The sequence below is a fragment of the Enhydra lutris genome, unplaced genomic scaffold (assembly GCF_002288905.1).
Source record: "Enhydra lutris kenyoni isolate GAN:26980312 unplaced genomic scaffold, ASM228890v2 scaffoldscaffold17, whole genome shotgun sequence".
NCBI classification, from domain to species: domain Eukaryota; kingdom Metazoa; phylum Chordata; class Mammalia; order Carnivora; family Mustelidae; genus Enhydra; species Enhydra lutris.
Genome location: NW_019154101.1, coordinates 23568099 through 23585960, shown reverse-complemented (window position 1 = coordinate 23585960; position 17862 = coordinate 23568099).

The following is a 17862-nucleotide window of genomic DNA, read 5'->3' as shown; positions in this document are numbered from 1 at the left end:
TCACAAGAAAATAACTAAACTAACTCTGGGTTGACTCATACCACTTTGTAACAATGAGGTTAAAGGGAAGGGAATAAGGAGGACAGATGAGGGATACTGAGATTTAAAAAAACAACAACAACCAGGAAGTTATAGGGATAGGGAGTAAAATAAAGAGAGAGATGTGTGCAAATGACATAATATTCAACATGGTACACATTCTGTAAAAGGGTTTTGGTGCAATCAAAATTCTATGAAGAAGAACTAATGTTGATGTCAAGCTCTTCTCATTTTCCTTACATCCAGAAACAAATATAAAAATATACAAATCCTAAAGAAAGTGAGGGGAGTCTCTTTCTCCACAAAGGTTAATAGGTCATATATAAAGCAAATAAAATTCAATTTAGCTTTCATAGCATGGAAAAGGAGTATAGAAGAAACTAAAATAAAAAAATAAAATTACTTTTAAATTGAGAACATAAAACAAAATCTTAAATACCTAAGAAAAGTAAAGTAAAATAAATTTCCTTCCATATAATTATTATTCTTCAAATCATTTGATTCATTTCTGGTGTGGAATGATGGAAATTTTTCTCTGTTTTTGTTTATATGAAGTTCTAATTATACAAGTAAGTAATAAGCATATACTATTCTATTACCAGATTTTTTTTTTTTTTTTTTTAAATAGGAGACTTCACTTAGTGTTCTGTTTCTGGAAAGAAAAGGGTAAGGAGAAATAATGAGACACCATGGAATAGAGGAAAGAAATCCAAAGCAAGGAAAATGAAAGAAAGAACAAGAATTAGGTGGGTTGAAGTAGAGAAGAGATAATAGTAAACATAAGGACAATTGAGTTAGAGGAGTGGTCAACACTCCTCACCTATCTTAAATCTAAGGTTTAAAAATTTCTACTTCCCAATACTCCACCCCATCAGATCTAATCTTACCATCTTCACTGTGACTTAACTGAAATCATTTGTATTAAAATAGAGAAACTATCCAGTTTAAGGACCAATGGGTTTCCATTTTTACCTGACCTTTGGGATGCAAAAGAAGTTGGATGGAAAAGCTATGCCTGACCCTACAGCCACTGTGGACAGGACACAGCAGCTTGGCAGAGTAGTGTGATGCCTCTTAGACTAAATGTCCAAACAACTGGAAAACCCCCCTGCCCTATAAAGAAAGGATCATGGGGTTGTATGCAACAAGATTCTAACTTAAACGCAATCGTTGGATAAAAAAGAAATCACAAAGTGAACAAAACTTGAAATACCAGGTTTTTTACTCAAGCATGATCCAAACGGTGAGATTTTTCAGATTTCAGTACTCAATTGCCATTCCCAATTATAAGGGCATTTTATATTCCATTTTGCAAGCAGTCATATAACTAATGAAGTATTCATGTATCAGAAACTGTGATTCAAATACAATTTTTTTCAGTTGCTAAAATTGGTATTTAGACTTAGTGTTCTCTCTGATTATTACATTTATTCTCAAGTGCCTAGAAACTAAATGAATGAGAATATGAATCAACAGAATTAAATTCTTTTCAAAATTTACCAAGGACTTTGAATATTTGGCCTCCATTCCCATACTCCTACTAGCCAAAGATGCTTTTTGGTTACCTGGCTATTTGCACTGACCAGCTAGGAACATAAAACCCCTACTGAAAATTTTCATTTGAAGTAGGACTATAGCCACCAGGAGAGCTGGATAGTGACAAGCCAACAGCAAAGAATGGCATAGCAATTAGAAAATAAGTAACAGCAGCCAAAGGCAAATAATCAACCATCAGGTACATACTCAATTTTGATGAAAATTATATTTAGACATTTGAAAACAACAGGGACTTATTATTTTATGCCTTTTATTTCAGAAATAAAGAGCAAGGAAGTTATCTCTCATCATACCTATTTGATGGACTATGGCCTAATAACTGAGCTTTATTCTCCCACAAAGAATAATTATAGTTTTCACTACAAATATCCAAATAAAGACTTGGGTTTTATTATTGTGGCCTTAGAGGTCCATTTTTTTTAAACTACAAATAACTGGAAGACTATCCGCTTGCATAAACATTATTCCAAATTGTAATACAACTCTTGTCAGACAATGTATTTCACACTGTTTAAGTAATACTCCCTTCGAGTAGAGTTATATAAGACACTGCCAAGTTTACCTGCAGAGAAACACACTTCAATAGTTCTCACACAGCATGAAGGCATTTATCATTATTCAAATATAGAAGAAAAGAAAAGGTTCCGATGTTTCTGACACTATAACTGGCTTGTGGTAAACTGCTGTTAAGCAGTGTTCAGTGGGCTGTACTTACTCTACACAATTGGAGGAGATCGCTCATGCTGTTCCACAAAATACTAAGAGAATCACAAATTCTCTGGGTAGAATTTTTCCTTAGCTCTTACCCTCTACTCCCATAAGCTCTTCAAAGTCAACCACAGACTAATCTAAAAAGCAAATGAGCAATTAAAAGAGGGGAAATATGTATATGTAAGTATGTATGTATGTGTTTTTGTAGGTTTTTTAAGAAAACCAGTATTTTTTTTCCCATTATTCTGTCTTCTTCATGTGAGTCTGAGTAAAATGTTTACAAAATGTTTTGACAAAAGCAAATAGATGTTGATTTTCAGCACTTGCCCAAATACTGAATATATATCAATGGCATTCTGGCAAAGTTTCACGTGAAGCAAAGCATTTCAAATTAATCTAACTATTCTCCCATCTAAGCCTTATCTCTACTATGGAGTAGGGTCTAGCAACAAACTGCTACCCTATTCATAAGTGGGTCTTACTAATGGTTTCAAGTGTTCTCACTATTACTCAAAAATCAGTAATTTACACAAGGTGTAAAAACATTTGGGGGGGGAAATATTTTTGTTGTTTATGGTAAAAAAAAAATTGCTTTTCATTTGAAAAGTATCACATGAGTTTCCTATTGAATTTAGAACTTTGTAAAATCCTATACAATATGAATATCCTACCAAATTTAAGAAAGAATTTTGGACATTATAAATGAAAACATATTTAGATTCAATAGTAATGAAGTAAAAAATGACTAACCCATGTTCAATCCTATTTGTTTTAGAGAATTTGCTGTATTTATCTTAACTCTTGAGTAAAAGAATTAACTTAAGATTCCTCGAAATGGAGGTGTTCAGGAATGCTGGCTTTGTTGTCTACCTAGATAGTATATCTTTAAAATCAAGACAGTAAAATAAATTAGAAATGAAGCAAATTCTTCTTTTGAGATGCGCACAGCTATTTCAAAACTAGGCATCCTCAGGGCACCTGGGTGGCTCAGTAGGGTAAAGCTTCTGCCTTCGGCTCAGGTCATGATCTCAGGGTCCTGGGATCAAGCCCAACATCAGGCTCCCTGCTCAGTGGGGACCCTGCTTCTCCCTCTCTCTGCCTGCATCTCTGTCTACTTGTGATCTCTCTCTCTGTCAAATAAATAAATAAAGTCTTAAAAAAACAAAAACAAAAACAAAAACAAAAACAAAAAAAAACACCCCTAGGCATCCTTGAGACTGGGCTGGGAGGGACCAGGGCCCAAAGCTATACTGAACTGAAGCAAATATTACATACATATATTAGAGGATTACACAGTTAAATTATACAGGTCCCTTCTTTTTTTTTTTTTAAAGATTTTTATTTATTTATTTGACAGACAGAGATCACAAGCAGGCAGAGAGACAGGCAGAGAGAAGGGAAGCAGGCTCCCTGCTGAGCAGAGAGCCAGATGTGGGGCTCAATCCCAGGACCCTGAGACCATGACCTGAGCTGAAGGCAGAGGCTTAACCCACTGAGCCACCCAGGTGCCTCTACAGGTCACCTCTTAAGTAGTATTTCTTTTTTGCTCACTTCACGTTTTATTTGCAATTTTAACTTCCAATTTTCTAAGAAACATGTATATATTTTCTAAAATGTAAAATCAAATGCATCTGAATACTATTTATGCACCATTTATCTCCCTGTTTACACTAGGAGGCCAATGAATACAAGCCACTGATTTGAAATGTCAAATTAATATAGCATCTCCAAACTTTGTGGCTATTAGGAGTCATGACAGTTAAACAACTCTATCAAACCTTGAGCCATACAGGGCTAATTTTTTTAAATACAAATAAACCACCTTTCTGTTTTTCCACAACTATTCAATTAGAAATTATTTTGGTTAACAATCTTGGGGGGGGGAGGATGAGAAAGTTAGCTTTCCTCTTCTCTTCTAATTTTCTTCTTTTCCATTTCCCCACAATCCTTTTTTTTATTTCTCTAAATTTGGGGCTAGGTTTGCCATATATTTGTACTCTAGTAGAAGAGGACAGCTGCATTTAATGGCATCCACACTTACTCTCAGAAGATATTTAAGACTTTATCTCTGTGATATTAAAAATATAGATAGTCTGCATAACAGATAAATTTTCTCTTTTCTTGCATACAAACCTCAATTATAAACTCACTTAATTTAGATTAATAATGTGCTGAGATAATTCCATTACATAAAAATGTTTACGACTTGCATGTTTTGACTATATTTTATTGCTAGTAAGTACCTCTAATCTGCTGAGAGCTTAACTCTGATTGCTTTAATACTGCAGTTACAAAATATAGTGTAGACAATGCCCACAAATCAGATTCCAAAGGGAGTAGTAGCTTTAGTCACTATTTTTCTATAAGTTACAAGTATACAATTTTAAAAGGAATTTTGTATTAGAATATCTCGAGTTAATAAGTAAAACCAAATTATTAATATCATTTAAATAACAAGTAAAGAGATAGCTCAAGTTTATATAGATTTACATCTAATATAAAAAGTCTTGGGATTTCTAGGAAGTAAAACTAACCTTTTTTATACACACACACACACACACACACACACGCACACAAATATGTCTTATTTAGAGAAAACATACACCAGTGAAATAAATCATTTTGATAAATAGTTAAATCAGTGATAGGGTAGCTTGTTTTCTGGCCGAAGTAATCAAATTAGAAAAGTTACTGAAAATATGAAATTTGGAAGTTAAAAAAGTGCCCAGCTACTGGGGTTCCTGGTGACTGAGTCAATTAAGCATCCAATTTCAGCCCAGGTCATCATCTCAGGGTTGTGAAATCAAGCCCCACAATGGGCTCTGCACTCACTGGGGAGTCTGCTTGAGATTCTCTCTGCCTCTTCATTTGGCTCCCTCTGCCCCTCCCCCCATTCACACGCAAACACTCTCTCTCTTAAATAAATAAATATATATATATATATATATATATATATATATATATATATCCTTTAAATAAAAAAATTAAAAATGAGGGTCTCCGGCTACTGAGAAATGCTAACATAGTCATGACCTTTTTCATAGCTTACAAACTTCATCAAAACCGATGATTATTCTCTGCATTTCCTTTCAGTAACTCACTAGGCAACTCCAATTTAGTGTTCATAATCTCTCGGAAGGATAGATTTTCAAAATTTTGAGTTTCCCTTTTATCATCAGAAACTAACCTCTTTGTTCACTAATAGTAAGCCTAAACTTAATCTCTGTTCTCTCAGTTCATCAACCCTGTTATAACTTTTCCTGCTTCGCTAATCAGCCATTCCCATGGCCCATGCCTTCCTCTCTTGAATTGTTCTTTTCCATATCTGCCCAGACAAATTATTCTCTCCTCTCAACAAAGTGAGTTTAGAGGAAACATACCTGAACATAATAAAGGCCACATATGACAAACCCAGCTACCATCTTACTTAATGGTGAAAAGCTGAAAGTTTTTCCTCTATGATAAGAAACAAGATCAGAAATAAGTGGTTTAAGGGCACCTGGGTGGCTCAGTGGGTTAAAGCCTCTGCCTTCAGCTCATGTCATGGTCTCAAGGTCCTGGGATTGAGCCCCACATCGCATCAGGCTCTCTGCTCAGCAGGGAGCCTGCTTCCTCCTCTCTCTCTGCCTGCCTCTCTGACTACTTATAATCTCTATCAAATAAATAAATAAAATCTTAAAAAAAAAAAAAAGAAAGAGTAAAGTGGTTTATTCTTGCCACTTTCATTCAACATAGTACTCAAAGTCCCAGTTATAGCAACCAGACAAGAAAAAGAAATAGAAGACATCCAAAGTGATTTAAAAAAAAAGTAAAACTAACACTATTTGCAGATGACATAACATATGTAGAATGTTATATATAGAGAGAAACCTATATATAGAAAACCCTAACAACTCCACCAAAAAACTATTAGAATAAATCAATTTGGTAAAGTTTCAGGATACAAAATTAATTTGAAGAAATCTGTTGCATTTTTATACATTAAAAATGAAGTAACAAAAATAAATTTAAAAAAGAATCTCATTTATAATTTCATCAAAAAGAATAAAATAAATTTAGCCAAAATAAAAGACCTATGCACTGAAAACTTCAAGAAATTGATGAAAGAAATTGAAGATGACACAAATGGAAACTTACACCAATGCTCATGGATTAGATGATTTAATATCATTAGAATGTCCATAATACCCAAAGCAATCTTCAGAGTCAAGAAATCTCTATTAAAATAACAATAGGACTTTTCACAGAAATAGAAAATATAATCCAAAAATTTATATAAACCACGAAGACCCCAAATAGCCAAAGCAATCTTGAGAAAGAATCTCAGAGAAAGAAAGCATCTTGAGAAAGCTGAAGGTAATACAATCCAAGATTTTAAGTATACAACAAAGCTAAGTTACCAAAATGGTATGGTACTGGATCCAAACAGACACACATATCAATAGAACACAATAGAGAGCTCAGAACTAAATTCATGCTTATATGGCCAATTAATCTATGACAAAGGAGACAGGGATATACAATGAGGAAAAGACAGTCTCTTCAATAAATAGTGCTTGGAAAATTGGACAACTATATGCAATAGAATGGAACTGGACCACTTTCTCACACCATACACAAAAATAAACTTAAATGGATTAAAAATTAAACCACAAATATCCTAAAAGAAAAGTAATCACTTGGACATTGGTCTTACCAACATTTTTTTTTTCCTAGCTAAGTCTCTTCAGGCAAGGGAAACAAAAGCAAAATAATCTATTGGGACTCCATCAACATGAAAAGCTTTTACACAAAACCATCAACAGTATCAAAAGGCAACTGACTAAATGGAAGAAGATATTTGCAAATTATATATTCCATACAGAGTTAATATCCAAAATACAAAACTTACATGATTCAACACCAAAATAAATAAATAAATAAATAAATCTATGAAAAGAATCTGAATATGCATTTTTCCGAAGAATACACAGCAATGGCCCACTGACACATGAAAAGATGCTCAGCATCACTAATCATCAGGGAAATGCAAATCAAAACTACAATGAGATACTGTCTCACACTAGTCAAAAAAGCTAGTATCAAAGAGACAAAAAATAAAAAGTGTTGGTATGAATGTGGAGAAAAGGGAACCCTGGTGTACTGTTGGTGGGAATGTAAACTGGAGTAGCCACTGCAGATAACAGTACTGTAGTTCTTCAAAAAATTAAAAAAAAAAACAAAAAAACCAACCACAGTTCAGTAATTTCACTGATGGGTATTTGCCCAGAAAAAGCAACCTAAGTGTCCATTAATAGATGAATGATAACGAAATATACACATGGGATATATACAATGAAATATCACTCAGCCATAAACTAGAATACAATCTCAACAATGTAGGTGGACCTAGAGGGTATTCTGCTTAGTGAAGTAAGTCAAAGACAAAAACCATATGATTTCAGCTACTTGTGGAGTGTAAAAAACAAATAAATGAGTAAATAAGCAAACAAAAAGACAGAAACAGACTCATAAATACAGAGAACAAATTGGTGGTTGCCAGAGGGAAGAGAAAGCAAGATAGGCAACATAGGTGAAGGGGGTTAAGAGGCACAAACTTACAGGCATAAAATAACTAAGTAATGGAGAGTAAAATACAGCATAGAGAATATAGTTAGCAATGCTGTAATAACTATGTATGATGACAGATGGTAACTACACTTTTCGTGGTGAGCTCTGCATAATTTAGAGAATTGTTAAATCACTACTTTGTACACCTGAAACTAACATATTGTATGTCAATTATATTTTAATAAAAAATAAAATAACATGATTAAAAAATATTCTGCTCCTCTGTTAGGCTCAGACAAATTTACCACTTCTGTGAGATTGTCTCACCATCTATATACTGCCTTTATTAATCTCCCTGTATACAAACATTTACTTTTCTACTTACACAATTCTTACAGGGAAAAAAAAATTATGTCTTGCTCATCTCTGTATGTACAGTATAGAAAACCTTTTCTTACTCATAGGACATGTTCAACACATTCTTTTCTAATGAATAAATTGGGATTTTCCTTTTCACATTATTATTATTGCTTTACCCATGACCATAATACTGTAAAATAATTAACAAGTAACTAATCCTGCTTTAAAAGTTGAACGAAGCGTATCTGTTGTCTCCTATGTCTATGTAGAATTTTTATAGAAATCTTAAATCTGGGGGCAAGTGGGTGGCTCAGTTAGTTAATCTTCTGCCTTCAGCTCAGGTCATGATCCTAGAGTCCTGTGATTGAGCCCTGAATCAGGCTTCCTGCTGAGCAAGGAGCCTGCTTCTCCCTCTTCCTCCGCTGCTTCCTCTTCCTCTGCTGCTCCCCCCTACTTGTGCACTCTTGCTCTGTCAAATAAATAAACAAAATCATAAAAAAAAGAAAAAATCTTAAATCTGCCATAAACCCTCTTAAAGAATAAAATCTTCCCATATAGAAAAGCTCTTCAATCCTTATTTTTTGTAGTTCTCTAAAAGAGAAAGGAGTAGAAAGAAAAATGATCAATTATAGTATCATTCCTCAACCCAAGTTAGCTTGCCCAGTATTTACACTTGGTTTGTTCTCACTAGATCAAAATCATGACTTTGTTTTGAGAAAGTAAAGTGACACAACCTCTTTGGAAAAATATTTTCCCATTCCTTATAAAATTAAATGTATATTTACCATGCAACTCAGGAATTCTGCTCCTAGATAAAATGAGAAATAAAAACATATGTTCATAGAAAGAAATGTACATAACTTGCATATAGCAAATTCATGCATAATATCTAAAAACTGATAACTGTTTGAATGTCATCAACATCTAAATTAAAAATTGAGATCCACTCATACATTGGAAACTCTTGGCAATTAAAAAGAACAAATATTTGAACAAAAACACGGATGATTTTTTCAGACATTAGGCTGAGAGAAAAAAAGCAGACACAAAAAAGTACACCGTTGATGATTCATACAGAGGAATTTCTAGAACAGATGAAACTAATCAGATAAGGGGTTGTGGGGGTAGGAGGAGATTGCAAAGAGCAAGTGGGGCCTTTCTGAGAAAGCAGAGATGTTCTACTTCTTGATCAGAATGGTAGTCACATGGGCATATACATTTGACACACTTATCGATCCCTATACTTCCATGGGAATTCTACTATATGTAAATTATGTCTCGAAACAGTTGTTTAAAAAAAAGACATGATAACTTTATGTCATTATGTAAATACCTTACGATCAGACAGGCCTGATTTCCTCAACTATAGACTTATACCTGCAATAATACCAGTCTTCAGGGATCTCAGGAATTGTGGAAACAAAGCGAAAAAAATGGCTGACACAAAATTAGTACTACTTCGATGAAAAAAATCGATGAAAAAAAATCAGAAAAATGATTAAAGCTTATGAAAGCTAAATAGAAATAAGAGGTTTAAACTCAAATACAAACCATATTTCCCAAAGAAATCTCATTACATGCATCTACAGAACTGTGCATAACCTAGATAACGATCAAAACACATATTTTGAAACACAACAGTGCTTTCACTGAAAGGCATCAATGAGGCCAGGGTTTTAAATAATAGTTACCATGAAGGTAGATCTTGGAAATAGAGATGCTTTATCCGGCTTAGTAGTTTATACTATAGGAAATTATGACCCAGAATACAAGTCCTATAGCATAGAAGATTTTCAAAATTATCTAGTTGCTGGAACTTTATATTGCCATTCAGAAGCGTACTGGTCGACTAATTTCCAACAAAAATTATAAAATTCTTTATTATTTCATTTGGCTCCTTAATTCCTTCATCAATTAAAATTTGCATATAAGTGAAAGAAAAACATACATCTTGAGAAAGAGACATTATTCTGTTTAACTCCCACACATATACAAGAAGGTAATCTTAAACAGCTGTCTTTTAACTAAATTAACAATGCTTATTATATTCTGGCTTCCAGATGCAGAACAACATGTTTCATGTTAAAATGCCTCGTTTCTGACCCGGCAATAATGCCGAAGAACTCAGCGGGAAATTTGGCCTCCAGATACTCTTATCTTGGGAGATAGATACAAAGGAAAACAATTCTCTGAATTACTTTATTGTGGAATTAAAAATGCTCATTAAGACCGTTGTCAAGGGCATTTCTATTCCAAGTCTGTTACTGTAAGTTACAAACAGGATGCCCCCAACCAAGCTGAAAAACTAAAACTGTGGGTGGCATAATGATGAAATACAAAGCTGTTTCTTGAGGTCATTACTAACTCTGTGACCCTCTTCTCCCAGAACAGAAAGAGCAAGAAGAGGAGAAAGGGGAAGGAGTGGTAAGGTCCAAGTGCAGACCTACTGGGGGATCTGGACCTGGATGAATTTAAAATGTTCCTCTTACCAAAGTAGACAGAGTGGATGTGGCCCAGGCATTACTCATTCCTGGGTCTCAGACCCTTGACATGCTTCTAGAACTAAAGTTTCTGACTCCTCTAGGGCAATTTTTCCCCTTTGGGTCTGGTCCTTTAAGGGCCCCTCTGAGCTAAAAAAGGGGTTACCTGCAGCTGGATGCCTACTTCTGAGATCTAGGGAGAGATGAGGCGATCCCAATGTGCCCTCCTAGAACTGAAGTCCCTTGTCTTTGTTACCTCCTTCAGCACAGACCCCCTCCTTCCCCAGCCTCCACAGCAGCCCCCCTTCATCAAATGTCCCAAACAAGTTTCCAGATAAAAAAGCTTATTCCTGGGGCACCTGGGTGGCTCAGTGGGTTAAAGCCTTTGCCTTCGGTTCAGGTCATGATCCCAGGGTCCTGGGATCTAGCCCCGCATCAGACTCTCTGTTCAGCGGGGAGCCTGCTTCCTCCTCTCTCTCTCTGCCTGCCTCTCTGCCTACTTGTGATCTCTGTCAAATAAAAAAAAAAAAAAAAAAAAAGGTTATTCTCACTAGGTTTTTGCCCCTGAGCTTGAGACAAAAGAAATATTTTCATTTCACTATTTAAAAGAGAAAGGCATTCTAAGCACTGCGTATAACGCTTAATTTTCTACAAGGGCTTTCATAATAAAGTATAATATGAAAGGAAGTTGCAAGAAAAAGCTACAGCTTAAGATCCACAAAGACTTCATAAAGACTTATTGCTAAAGAGAATAGAGAAAACTCACACAAGCATATTTATAATCTCTTAAGTTTTATCTCATTTTTATCCAATAGTTGCAAACACACTAAAAAATATTTTCAAATGATTTTAGAAGGAAAAAAAAAAACCTACCATGAAATCAAGCGAATGAGTTTCACAGAAGTCTTCTATACAACAACTATGTAAATCAATAGTACTCTCTTTGAAATAGAATTGAAGGAGCACATAATACATTTTAATGCAGAGTATAAAAAGACACTAAGATCTGTAATTCTACTAAATGTCAACGATACTGTAACCCACTTATTGTGGAGTCAGATATAATGAAATTCCATTTATAGTGAAGAAGAATGGAAGTTTAAAATTACGTCAATGGAATATAATGCACAAAATACAATTCCAGTAATGGTGAATGACTTATTAGAAAGAAATCTTGGTGAAATGATGATTTCACTGTAAGTCTCCCATAGCCCTCAAAGCAATATTCAAAGTAACATTAGATTTTAACATCAGTATTTTACTAAGCAAATTATCATAAATTCAATTTATAATTCCCTAATATATGAAACCATACACAAAGCCACTATGAAAGACAGAAAATATGTGTGTGTTAATATAAAACAATACAATATGCATGTCCTAATTTGTGTCTGGTCATATTTATAAATGGAATATAAAAATGAATTAAACACGTCAATTAAGTAGAGGAAGGAGTAAGTAATATCTTAAGTACATAGATAAAATAAATTCAGGTTTTCCTCTGGAGAACATGAGAAAACATCATTTCTGGACTAAATAATAAAAAAAAAACAGGTCATAGATTATTTATAGATTCTATTTTCAAAAATCATACCCCTACCATCCATAAATATCATAATGCTATAATTTTCATATTAGCTTTCTTCCTTTAAAAAAATTTGCTACATTCCATATTAGAACAAAAATTTATATAGAATTGAAATGCAAGTCTGGGATTTAGAAAATGTGGGATTCTCTATCTTTTTTTTATTTATCAGTCATCCATTTTAAGTATTGATTCTCCTTCCCTCCAACCATGGGAGTATACTCATTTATACAACATGATACTCAAAAGCCTTGTGTAGAGACATAGAAGTGATGATAAAACACCCTAGACGCCAAGTGCTACACAAATGTAAAGCGTATGATAGTGGCATGGTGGAAAGGAGGCTGCAATTAAGACCATCAGGTAGGATATGATTTTCTCCATGGAAATCATGATGACTATATTACGTAGTTACTTAAAGACTTTTGCTTTATAGCATCTGCTCTATCTGAAAGTTGTATTAGCTGAGCTCTGATCACAAAAATTGTTTAATATTAATTCCTAGGTTAGGTGGAATATTTAATTTGAAAGAAACTTGTTAACATGACAATAATTCTATAGTTGACTGCAGAGCTTCTTTATTAATTGATTCCTATTATCTTTTCAGCCATTTTACCATCTCTTTATCCATGAGGAACACATACCAAGAGAATAAAAATTAAAGAGTATGCCACATTCCTAGAATTTTTAAGTAAATTCCCAATTGAAAATGTTGCTGTGGCCTAGTGAGTTCACACAGAATTCAATCCCAAGGTGCTGCAATCGGTGTTAAAAAAGAAGAAAACATACGATTTCAACACAAATTCCACCTGTCCCATACTATCAGCACATAAACACATAAGAACAATGAGATATCAAGTAAATGATATAACTTTTTATACTATACATAATGATCTGCGAGGTTATAATAACAGAAATGATCAGACATAGTGAATTCACCAGTGAGGACCTAGATGAAATGAACTGTTAACTCCATTTTAAAAGTAGAAAAAGAAGAGATAGGGCACTCAGACCTAGGATGTGCTAAGGAAAAAGCAAGTTTTCTTAATAGCTCAAATAGCTTAGTAAAGGCACAGTGGGAGATAATTATCTTTCTCACAAAAGATGGACTCATCTAGAAAAAGTAGAGATAATTCTTTCCAAGCAACAAGCCTGGAAAATACAGAGGAGTTGTAAAAGAAACAGGTGGGAAGCCTTGAATATTAGTTTTTATGATATATTTAAAATGATAGGAGGTAAACTTCTGGAAGCATCACTTACATTTAACCATTTAATTGGAACACTATGTTTTAGCATTCCATGATCTTACACCTTTCTTCCATGTCTTAGTAAATTCTATCTTGAGTAGAAATTTTAACTGCCTACTTTTGATAGCATCATATCTTAACTATCTCCATTTTTTCCCAATACCTATCAGTATGTGTTCCCTCCTGAAAGTTAGCTCTTCTGTTATTACATCATTGATTCTTTATTTTACTTTTTTCAGTGTTCCAAGATTCATTGTTTATGCACCATACCCAGTGTTCCAATACCCACCACTAGGCTCACCCATGCCCCCACTCCCCTCCCTTCTAAAATCCTCAGTTTGTTTCTCAGAATTCACAGTCTCTCACACTTCCTCTCCCCTAATTCCCCCAATTCACTTTTCCTTTCCTTCTCCCAATGTCCTCCATGTTATTCCTTATGCTCCACAAGTAAGTGAAACCATCTGATAATTGACTTTCTCTGCTGGACTTATTTCACTCAGCATAATCTCCTCCAGTCCGTCCATGCTGATACAAAAGATGGGTATTCATCCTTTCTGTCCATCATTGATTCTTACTGTGATCAATCTACATGTCAGTCTCTGTCCTATACAATAAGGATAAGGTACTAAGAAGCAAAATCAGCTCCACCTGGCCTTAGAGTTCCAGTCCTAAAATAAGAATACAGGCTGACAATTTTCTTGGACTACAAATCTTTTATTAATTCTAAGTATGTCACCATTTTGACTTTTAATAACTCCAAAAAAGAAATCACATTTAAGGGCACAGAACATACATTATTTGACATATTGTGGAGGCCTAGTGAATAGTTTTTCAAAAGCTTTTTTTCCCCCTAAAATATAAAGGACTGCAGTGTTAGCTAAAAGGAGACAGAGAAAAATGGAAACATGTTAATCAAGCCTCCCTGTGTGTGTTCTCTATCCTATCCCTAGAACTTACATCATTTTTAGGAAACAATTTTTTTTATTTTATTAAGGTATTATTTTAATTCCAATATGGTTAACATACAGTGTTATATTAGTTTCAGGTGTGCTATATAGTGTTTTAACAATTCCATACATTGCCCAGTGCTCATCACAAGTGCACTCCTTATGATATATTTAATACGTAATACCCATCACCTATTTCACCTATCCCCCTCCCACCTCCCTTCTGGTAACCACCAGTTTATTCTCTATAGCTAAGAGTGCTTCTTGGTTTGCCTCTTTTTCTTTCTCATACATGTACATAGGGTACATGTACCCTTTACATTGGTGGTTTTGTGTTTTGGTGGTAAATACCCAGCAATGCAATTACTAGAGCATAGGGTAGTTCTATTTTTAACTTTCTGAGGAACCTCCATACTGTTTTTGCTTAGTGGCTGTACCAGTTTGCATTCCTACCAATAGCACAAGAGGGTTCCTTTTTCTCCTCATCCTCTCCAATGCTTTTTGTTTCTTGTGTTTTTTATTTTAGCCATTCTGGTAGGTATGAGGGGATATCTCATCATAGTTTTGATTTGCATTTCCCTGATAAGTGATGTTGAACACCTTCTCATGTGTCTGCTGACCATCTGTATCTCTTCTTTGGAGAAATGTCTGTTCATGTCATCTGCCCATTCTCAAACGGGATTATTTGGTTTGGGGACATTGAGTTGTGTAAGTTCTTTATATATTTTGAATACTAACCCTTTATTGGATAAGTCATTTGAAAATATCTCCTCTCATTCAGTAGGTTGCCTTTTAGTTTCCTTGATTGTTTCCTTTACTGCACAGAAGCTTTTTATTTTGATGGACTCCCAATAGTTTTTTTTTTTTTTTGCTTTCATTTTCCTTGCCTCAGGACTCAAATCTAGAAAAATGTTACTATAGTCAATCTTGAAGAAATTACTGCCTGTGTTCTCTTCTAGGATTTTTATGGTTTCAGGTCTCAAATTTAGATCTTTAATCCACTCTAAGCTTATTTCTGTGTAGGGTATTAAGAAAGTCATCCAATTTCATTCTTTTGTATATAGCTGGCCAGTTTTTCCAAATACCATTTGTTGAAGTAGAACTTATATCTTAATCTTATCCATTATAAGTCTTGTCCAAAAGGTTCTCACATCAGAAAACTTCTAAGCTAGAAATATTCATTCTTCAACCAAAGCTCAAAAATTGCTCAGCTCTTCCTGGAATACCCTTAGGGGAACAAGTACATCTTAAAAGCAAGATAAAGTATTCTAAAATACTTCTAAAATATTATATTTGTCACTTAAGTGTCATTGGCAACAATACCCTGTATCTGTGCCACTGTGTTTCAGTATTTATGGAAATTTATAACTTATAAAAATACTAAGATATAAAAGCATTAAGAAAAATAGTACATGTGAAATTTTTAAAAAGGCACCCTTTGGGTCTAACCAAAGAGTGGCTTCTTCATTCATTTTACAATTATTTAATTAGATGCCCACCATATGCCAGACTGGAGACTAGGGATAAAGCAATACTTAAAATTAAAGACAAATAGTCCTATCAGTGTGTAACTTAACGTTATTAATTTCTAATTATTAAAGAGCTTAAAATCATAAAAAAGAAACTAACTAGTTAAATGCCCTCCTAGCTTTCTGCAATAGCAATAGTTCGTGAAGTTTGTCTGAATATGAGTGGTCTTTCAACTTAGTACATAAATGAAAATCATAAACAGGCTAGATTCATTATATACTTGAACCAAATTTAACTTAATTCATGGAATTATATTTGGAATAACCCAAACATAGTCATGGGTTAATTAAAAAAAAATCATGGATCTCCTAGGATATGGAAAATGGTCTCAAAGGGCAATGTTTTGTCCAAAATTATAGCTAAATCTTTCAAACCCTAAATGGATAATGAACTGTAGGACAGCATCACTTTCTCAGCTTATCTTAGGTAGCATCGAGTCAGGAACCCTTGAATAAAATCAGTTTTTGAAACCTGACAAAAAATATCTTGTACAAGAATGAAAATGCATTTTGAATTTAAGATTTTATTTATTTATTTGAGAAAGACAGTGCATGCAAGAGAGAGAAATTATGAGCATGAGGAGAGCCAGAGGGAGAAGCAGGCTCCCAGCTGAGCAGGGAGCCCAGTGCAGCCTCCATTCCAGGACGCCAGATCATGACCTGAGCTGAAGGCAGATGCTTAACTGACTGAGCCACCCAGGTGCTCCAGTGAATTTTTAAATGTATTATTGTCTGCATATAAAGTATATTTATGTGCAAAATCAATAAAGATAGGATATGCATTTTAAAATATTTCCCTTCCATATGAATTAACTTTTTCTGTTACTGGGAGGTATATAACCAAAAAAAAAAAAAAAGGAAAGGAGGAAAATGTGTCATGACTCTCAATACAGAAGAACTAAATACAGTTAAGAGCCACTAGGAAGAGGAAAAAAAAAAAAAATCAAAGGAAGGGGGTGAAGCAGAACTTCACGAATCATCAGTGTCTTCGGCCAAACCTATAATTTACTTTAATAATGAACAGTATTATTAATAATGTTATTTGTATTGTACATTTTAATTAACTCTTATAACATCTCCATGAGATATATTTGAACGTTATACATATTTTTTTGGATGGAGAATTGAACTTCAGAATAGTTAGAAGACTTATCTGCTCTTTAAGGTGACATCTTTCTGAAGAGCTGGATGCAAAACTTGTATCCTAGAGTTCTAGTTGGAAATCCAGTGATTTTTCTAATGTGCCAGATTGAAAAACCGGATGGTTGTATTACATGTTAAGCATGACTGAAACTTTTTGAAGAGCCAAATGGCCTATAAGAAATGTTTTTGTCTGAAGCTTTTTCAAAATCTGACATTAACAAGTCTAAAAAAGCAGGTCTCCCTAGAGATCTGTTGCGGTTATGCAATTTCCTGAGGTAGTTTTTGGTTTTGGCTTTGGTTTCTTAGAATTTCACCATTAGATTTAACGCACAGAAGACACATTAAAAATTTTCCCAATCTAGATTGGTATTAAATAATATGTTCCAAGACTATTTTTTTTTACCTTAGTAAACAGAAAGAGTCCAAATAAAGAGGGTCTATTTTGAGAGATTTGCTATAACTCAATTACACTTTCCATTGAAGACCATCCCGACATTAACTTTCATTTTGTGTCAAAGATACTGAATCATCCTCTCTACTCAGGCAGATGTCCGTGACGACACTATTTCATCCGCTGAAAATAATAACTAATCTTTATAGAGCACTTACTGTGGACCACACAATTTTCTTACCTATTACATATTAAAACCCTTCTCTAAAAAATAGTTTATCAAACCCTAATAAATGCATGTCCAAAAATGAGAGATTCCTAGG